Genomic DNA, 7404 nt, shown 5'->3' with positions numbered 1-7404 from the left:
CAGAGTGACCCAAATTATCATGACATGAAGGCCAAGGTCAAATTTAAGGCCAAGTTACAAATCAATAGAAAATTTCCTTAAGGGAAGGCAGTGATATGAACTTGAATTCTTAATTGTTTTTCAAGCGGCTGTATTTTAACTTTGCTGCATCAAAATTTTAAGATCTGCAAGATAAAGACTTTGAAATGTGAATGAGTCCTGGTTTTCTTATTTTTAGAATATGGAGTTTTTCCTACAAATTTAATTCATCAACTTTTTATTTTAATTATGTGTTCTTAATATTTTTCTCTAGAGATTTTTTTTTTAAGTTTGCTAAAATGAAAAAAATTTTTTAAATAAAGTTTGGTAAAATGTAGTTTTTGAGCTTCATGTCCTTTTTATTCTTAACCACGTTTGATTTTTTTTCTTTAAAAAAGAGCTTAATTTGATTGAACCCACATTAATGTTATATTGAAGTTCTATTATCTGTATTAAATGTTACATTTGTCTCAAGGTTTATGTCAATTAAAAATTGGGGTACAATGTCTCCATCCTGATTTTGAAACATTTCAGTTCCACTCTTGCTGTCACCAGCCAAAGAGAAGATATTAGTTAACAGTGAACTTAAAACACAACTTACAATATTGCTTCGCTCTCTCTGTAACCTTATTCTGAAACTTTTGGTGAGAGTAAAAAACCAAAAACAGGTTGTGCTAGAATACAAAGTGCATTGGCCAGGTACGCTAGAGACCTTTCTATTTTCCCGTGTTGCTTTGAGAAATCACTTCTCTTGAGTTTTCCTTATAAGATGCAGAGGTTGATGCATCTCTAAAAAGATGCTCTCTAAAAATCTCAGGAGCTTAGAAATCCAGGGTGCTTTTTATTCCATTTGAAATTTTGAATCATGTGCAGGTATTTCCTAGTACAATTACATATATATTTTTAAGTTCAATATACCTGGCCTCCCTAGTTTTTTTTCTATAGATCTCTTTGGCCCTCTGTGGAGACCCAGCAGTAGGCCTTGAGCCACACTGGCTTCAAGACTGATGATATCAGAAGACAGAGGGATTTCAGGCCTGATCTAGTTCTGTTGAATGCAGCATCATCTACCATTGTTGCCAGTTGGACCTTTTGTTCTAGGTTCTGATAACTGGAACATAGTGGCGCATCCACTATAATACCTGCAGCATGAGCCACAAAGGTGGCCCCTAAATGCTGAGAGAAGGGAGGGAGGTGAGCAACAGAACTCCGGAATGAGCTGGGCTCCTTCCTGTCTTCTCTCAGAGCCCAGGCCAAGTTTTGAACTAGTCTCCCCCTTGTTCCTCTTCCCTTCAGCCCCACAGGTTTCTTAAACCCTGGCTACTCTCCCAACTCGGGTCCTTTGTTTTGCTTACTGTTCCTTTTCTAAAAGACTATCCAGTACCTCTCTGTCCATGATGTTCATTCCCTCCCCTTCTTGATTCTGACAAACGTCATCCTCTTGGCAGCCACACTGTTTAGGATTACAACCCCTCACCCTTTATACCCAATCCTATTGTCCTTCCCTACTTTGTTTTTCTTATCAGTGTTTATCACTAACATGCTATTTTTTAATTTATTTATGATTTATCTTCCCTTGGTGGAACTTAAGCTTCAGAAGGTCAGAGACATTTATCTTTATCTTCAGAGCCTATAACGTGGTAGTTGCTGAACAAGTGTTTGTGAAATGAATGGTTATGGATCCTAGCTTGGTATTGCAGTCTCTTAAAGAGGAGACCCCCCCAGACCCCAGTCAGTACCCCCTTGTTCAGTACCCATCCCAGACTTCCCTCATGCTAAATGTTAGCCTGCCTCCTTCAATTTTTCCTAAAATATCCCCTTTGCAATAACTGTTGAATGAATAAATAAATGCGCCTGAATTCTTGGTTGCTGTACTCAGCCTTCCTGTTGAAAATCTCCTTGCCTGCTCTTCTGCATATTGTATCCATAGCACACCCCTAGTTTCACACACCAGTCTCTTTTTGAATTTTCCTTGGTGGCCCTTGACAGTCTGTTTGGGCCTCAGGCACCCCTCCATTTGCCTGTTTTTAAAATACAAACCACACCCCTCTCTCTGCACAGCCGATAGTCTGCCTTGCCCTGCATTCTGTCTCTTTGCTCTGGCCTTTGCCACTGTCCTTTCTCCCCCAAATTCTCCCTCCATATGGTGTGCAGACCACAAAATGTCACAACTAAAAGAGATCTTAGGGGTTCAAGCTCTTATTTTATAGATGAAAGGAGAGAGGCCTGCAAGCATTTGGCTTGTCCAGGTTTGTACAACTAGTTAGGGCACAGCTGGGACTAGGATCCAGGGGCTCAGATTTCCAACCAGTCCCGAGTTCCTTCCACACTCTCAAACTCTCCAGTCTTCTCTCTGTTTTTCCCTGCCCCTAGTAGCCCCCTTCCTGAAAATATATTTTACCCCTGTGGGCCTGAATGACCACTTTGTTCAGTGGCTCCATAATGTGTATTTGAGGTAAGAATTCTCTTCAAATCCACATTTCCTTCACCCTTAAACCTATTTTCATATTAATTACCTTCGGGCTAGGGAAGCCCTATTGTCTTCCATTTAAAATACTCAAGACCCAGCATTGACATTTTAATCCACAAAGCTCAGTATCAATTTAGGGAAAAGGGGACTTGATTTAAAAGACAACTTCTAGCAGCCTCTCCCTTCCTCCCAGGGAGAGGTAAAAAGCTTCTAGTCTGCTCCCAAAGTTCCACAGTAAGTGTACTCTTGTACGTGTTTTTTATCCCATGTCTTTCCCACCTGACTGTGAGGATCTGGAGATAAGGAACTGTGTTGTATGTTCTCAACATGGTCATATTTCTGAAACAGTCAACAAAATCAAAATTCTGACAAAGTGTATCAACCCATTCATTGATAAAATCAGTGCCTGGTTTTATCAATGAATGTTTGTTAGATGAGTAAGCCTGTACATTTTCTTTATTTGTCTTCAAATTATCACTTAACCTATTAGAATGGCTAACAGTACAACAGCTGATAATATACAGTGCTGATAAGAATTCTGAGCAGCTGGAACTCTCATATATTGCTGATGGAAGTGCAAACTGGCACAACTATTTTAGAAAACAGTCTTGCAGCTTCTTATAGAGACATTTAGCATATACTTTAGGTATCCCATTCCTAGGTCTTAACCCAAGAGAATTTACATGCCACATGAGGCAGCCGGTTAGCTCAGGTGGTTAGAGCAGAGTCTCTTAACACCAAGGTTGTCGGTTGGATTCCCACATGGCCCAGTGAGCTGCGCCCTCCACAACTAGATTGAAAACAATGACATGACTTGGAGCTGATGGGTCCTGGAAAAAACACACTGTTCCCCAATAAAGTTTTAAGGAAAACATAAAATAAAATACATGCCATACAAAGGCCGTGTAGGGAAATATCCCAAAACTGGGAACAACACAAAAGTCCAACCAGTGAATGGATAAACAAATTTTAATACACCATATAATGAAATAACATTATCAGGGAGTTAAAACTTTCCCTGTACTCTCTTAGTTTCAGTGATTGAGGTCTTGTGAATTAAACTGACAAAAGACAGATTAGCAAAAATAAAAGTCACATATTTTTGCTAAGGTATATGTACACAGAAAAATGCAATTCAAAGGGGAAGTTAGAATTTGGGGTTATATACCATCTTAATAGGGGAAAAGGATAGAGAAAAGGGCACTTACTGGAAAACAGAGGACTTCTTAATAAGGGAAGGGAAGGGGAGAAAGGTCTCTTATGGGAAAACAAATGACTTTTGAAAAGATAAATGCTCCTCAGGAGAACAGATGGGAGATACGATAGTTTCGTGACAACATCTGCTTAGACGTGGTGTGGAGACCTCTCATGCCAATGATGAGTGATAAGAGTGAATCATCCTGGTTGGTTCCGGAGAGGGGATTTATGACAATTGATGTCTTTTCAGTTCTTTTGTGAGTCTATGCTTTTAGGAAGACAAGAGATTTCAGGAACTCAAATGCCTTCTGCTGCAAAATAGTTCTTATGCCGCAGTGAGTGGACTATTCTGGATTCTTCCAATAGCAATAAAAAGGAACTAGCTACCGATACATGCAACTACATAGGTGAATCTCAAAAGCGTTATGCTAAGTGAAATAAGTCAGGTAAAAAGGGCCACTTACCTTGTAATTCCATTTATATAACATTTGGGAAAGGCAAGTTGTAGAGACACAGATCAGCAGTTGCCAGGGGATGGCAGTGAGGGAAGGAGATTTACTACAAAAGAGCATAAGGGAATTTTGGAGGGGATATCAATGATCTTCATTATGGTGATGGCTATACAACCCTATAACTTCTCAGAATTCATAGAAATAACTTAAAAGGGCAAATGTTACTGAATGAAAAGTATACCTCGGGCCTGCTGAATGGCTCACTTGGTTAAGAGTTGGCTTAAGAGCGCGAGCTCTGAGCAACAGGGCTGCCGGCTAGATTCCCACATGGGCCAGTGACGCTGCGCCCAAGCTGAGCTGTCGCTGAGCTGCCAACAGGTGGCTCAGCTGGTGTAACAACAAGATTGCCTGTTCAATGGTGGGCTATGACCACCCGCAACTAAGACTGAACTCGGCACCTTGAGCTGAGCTGCCACCTGAATGTCTCAGTGGATAGAGCGTGCGCTCTTAACAAAAAGGCTGCCGGTTTGACTCCAACATGGGATGGTGGCTACACCTACCTGCAACTAAGACTGAACACACCACCTTGAGCTTAGAGGCCATGAGCTGCCAATGGGCAGCCAGATGGAGACTGGCGCCCTCCACAACGAAGATTGAAGAACAACAACTTGGCTGGTCCCCTTCCCCAATTGTCCAACACTGTTCCCCTCCCCCAATTCCCCAATTAAAAGAAAAAAAGAAAAGTTACCTCAATAATCCTGGCTTGAAAAATATAGCTGTAAACAATAAATAAGTTTCGTGTGTGTGTGTGTGGGTGTGGGGGGTATTTTGGTTATTTGCATTATTTTGGTGTTTAAAAACCCCTTCATAAAGTGTTATATCTGAGAATGATGATTTTCTTCCTATAAAGTCTCTACCAATGTATGCTAAAAAGTCACTTCCTATCCTTAAAGCTGTTTTATTCAGCCAATGTTTATTAAGCACCTTCTCTGTTTAAGGCACAAGGGTGGTGCGGAGGTAGGATAGAAGTAAAGCAGTATAAAATAGGTTTTGAGTTTCACCAGCTTACAACCTAGCTGGGGGGGAAAACATACCCTGCTTAATAAAAACACAGACAATAAGAGCTTTTAGAGTTTGCAGGAGAAATTGCTTCCAGCTAGGCAAAGCTTCAAGGAGGAGCTGGAGCAGGTCTTCCAGGAAACTAAGCAGCCCATGGGCACAGTTTACAAGGAAAGAGTTCAAATTTTACATTGTAGTTACCTTAAGGACATTTCTAATGTGTCATTCAGGAGGAAGGGAGACTGGTCTGCTCAAAGATGAAGAGGCAGGAGAAGGGATGCAGAAAAATAAAGTCAGATAAACCAGAATGGCAAACCAGCTGGGGTTGGAGCAAAATAGGCCTGAAGATGAAATGCATGGCACAGTCTAGGACAGACGCTTTTTTAAGCATGGATTGGCTTGCTACAAGAGGCCTTAAATAAGCAGTGATGAATTCTCTCAGGAAAAAAAAAAGAGCATATCATTTATTCACAACTGTGGTTGTCACACAGTCAAGTGTATTGATTTGGATGAAGATAAACCTAAATTCCTGTATTGTACTCAGAAGGAACTATGTGCTTCCATAAGAAGCTAGTCTGCATATAATTTAAAAACAAGGAAAAGGAAGGGGGGAAATATAGCACTGTTTAGCTAACTCTGCCCAGAGAGGATTGAGACACAGAACCTGATGGACAAAAACCCATAATCTAATTTTCAAACAAGGATAGTTTGCTTGGATTTTCCATGATTTACAATAGATATCAAGGTTATTTAATCTCTCCTGACTGTCAACGTAAGAAAGTCCAACCCTATAGTGAATTCTTAAAAAAGTTTATTTGAGCCAAAATGACAATTGCTAGGAAGCCAGATCTCAAATACTTCCAAGAAAAACAGTTTTGCAGTTTCTTTTATGCACTTGGAATTAAAGAGGGAACCTAAGGAAGATTACTTGAAGGTGAGAGACAGCAAGGCAGAATCAGATTACAGGATAGTTAAAATTATGTGCCCTCTTGAGTGTGGTCACACTTGAAGGGGTATTACTGCTGTACTTTCCAAGGTGTGTTAACCTAGATGCACAAAAACAATGGGCAAGGGTTGCTTAAAGACCTTTCACCAAAGAAGTTATAACCTGGGTCATGACTACCCACCGTAACCTGCCCAGTTAGGAATTTATGATTTATTACAGCATCCCTTCTCATCTACATGACATTAAGTCCATGCTCACAGAGCAACTTAGTAGTTAATAATATAGACCCCCACACACTTGAATTTCAAGGTACAATTAAGTCATTTATCAATTGGCATTCTAACTTTTTCATCTCCTACTGTTCTCCTCTAACATCTATATACCTTCCTTTTCTTACTGGGATCCAGCCACACATGCCAGGCATGGTCCTATCTCAAGGCTTTTGCAGATGTAATTAAATTAAGGATCTTGAAATGAGATCATCCTGGATTATCTGGGTGTGTCCTAAATCCAAATACAAGTGTACTTGTAAGAGACACAGAGAAAACAGTCAACGAAGGCAATGTGAAGACTGGGGTAGCAATTAGAGTAATGTGGCCACAAGCCAAAGAAGCTGGCCACCACCAGAAACTAGATGAGACATGGAATGGACCTTCCCCTAGAGGTCACTTGGAGTGAGCCTGACCCTGCTGACACCTTGATTTTGGACTTCTAGGTTTAAGAACTGTGAGAGAATAAATTTCTGTGTTGTAGGACACCAGTTTGTGGTAATTTGTTACGGCAGCCCTAGAAAAGTAATATACTGCATGATTCCATCTATGTGTCATCTCAAACTGACCCAATTATAGATAGACATGGAGAATAGATTAGATAGGGCCAAGTGTTAAGAATGAGATGTGGGGTGGTGGTTGTGAGTATATTAGGGTACCACAAAGGACTGGTAACGAAACAGTTTTGTATGCATATAAATCTGATGAACTCTGAATAAGGTCTGTGGATCATACCAATATCAATCTCCTTGTTTTGGTCTCATGTTATAATTCTGTAAGATGTTGTCTTTGGAGGAAAGAACACAGGATCTCTCTGCACTGTTTTTGCAACTTCCTGTGAATCTATAATTACTTTAAAGTGGAAAGTTTAAAGAATTAATTTCACTTGTTTCTTTTTACCATTTTCAGTTGCAGCTGCTAGAAAAATTTAAATTACGTATGTGGTTTGCATTATATTTCTATTTGATCCATGCTGCTCTAGGGTGTTATTTT

This window comes from Hipposideros armiger, unplaced genomic scaffold (genome assembly GCF_001890085.2).
Source record: "Hipposideros armiger isolate ML-2016 unplaced genomic scaffold, ASM189008v1 scaffold_420, whole genome shotgun sequence".
Lineage (NCBI taxonomy): Eukaryota > Metazoa > Chordata > Mammalia > Chiroptera > Hipposideridae > Hipposideros > Hipposideros armiger.
This window is presented reverse-complemented; position numbering follows the sequence as displayed.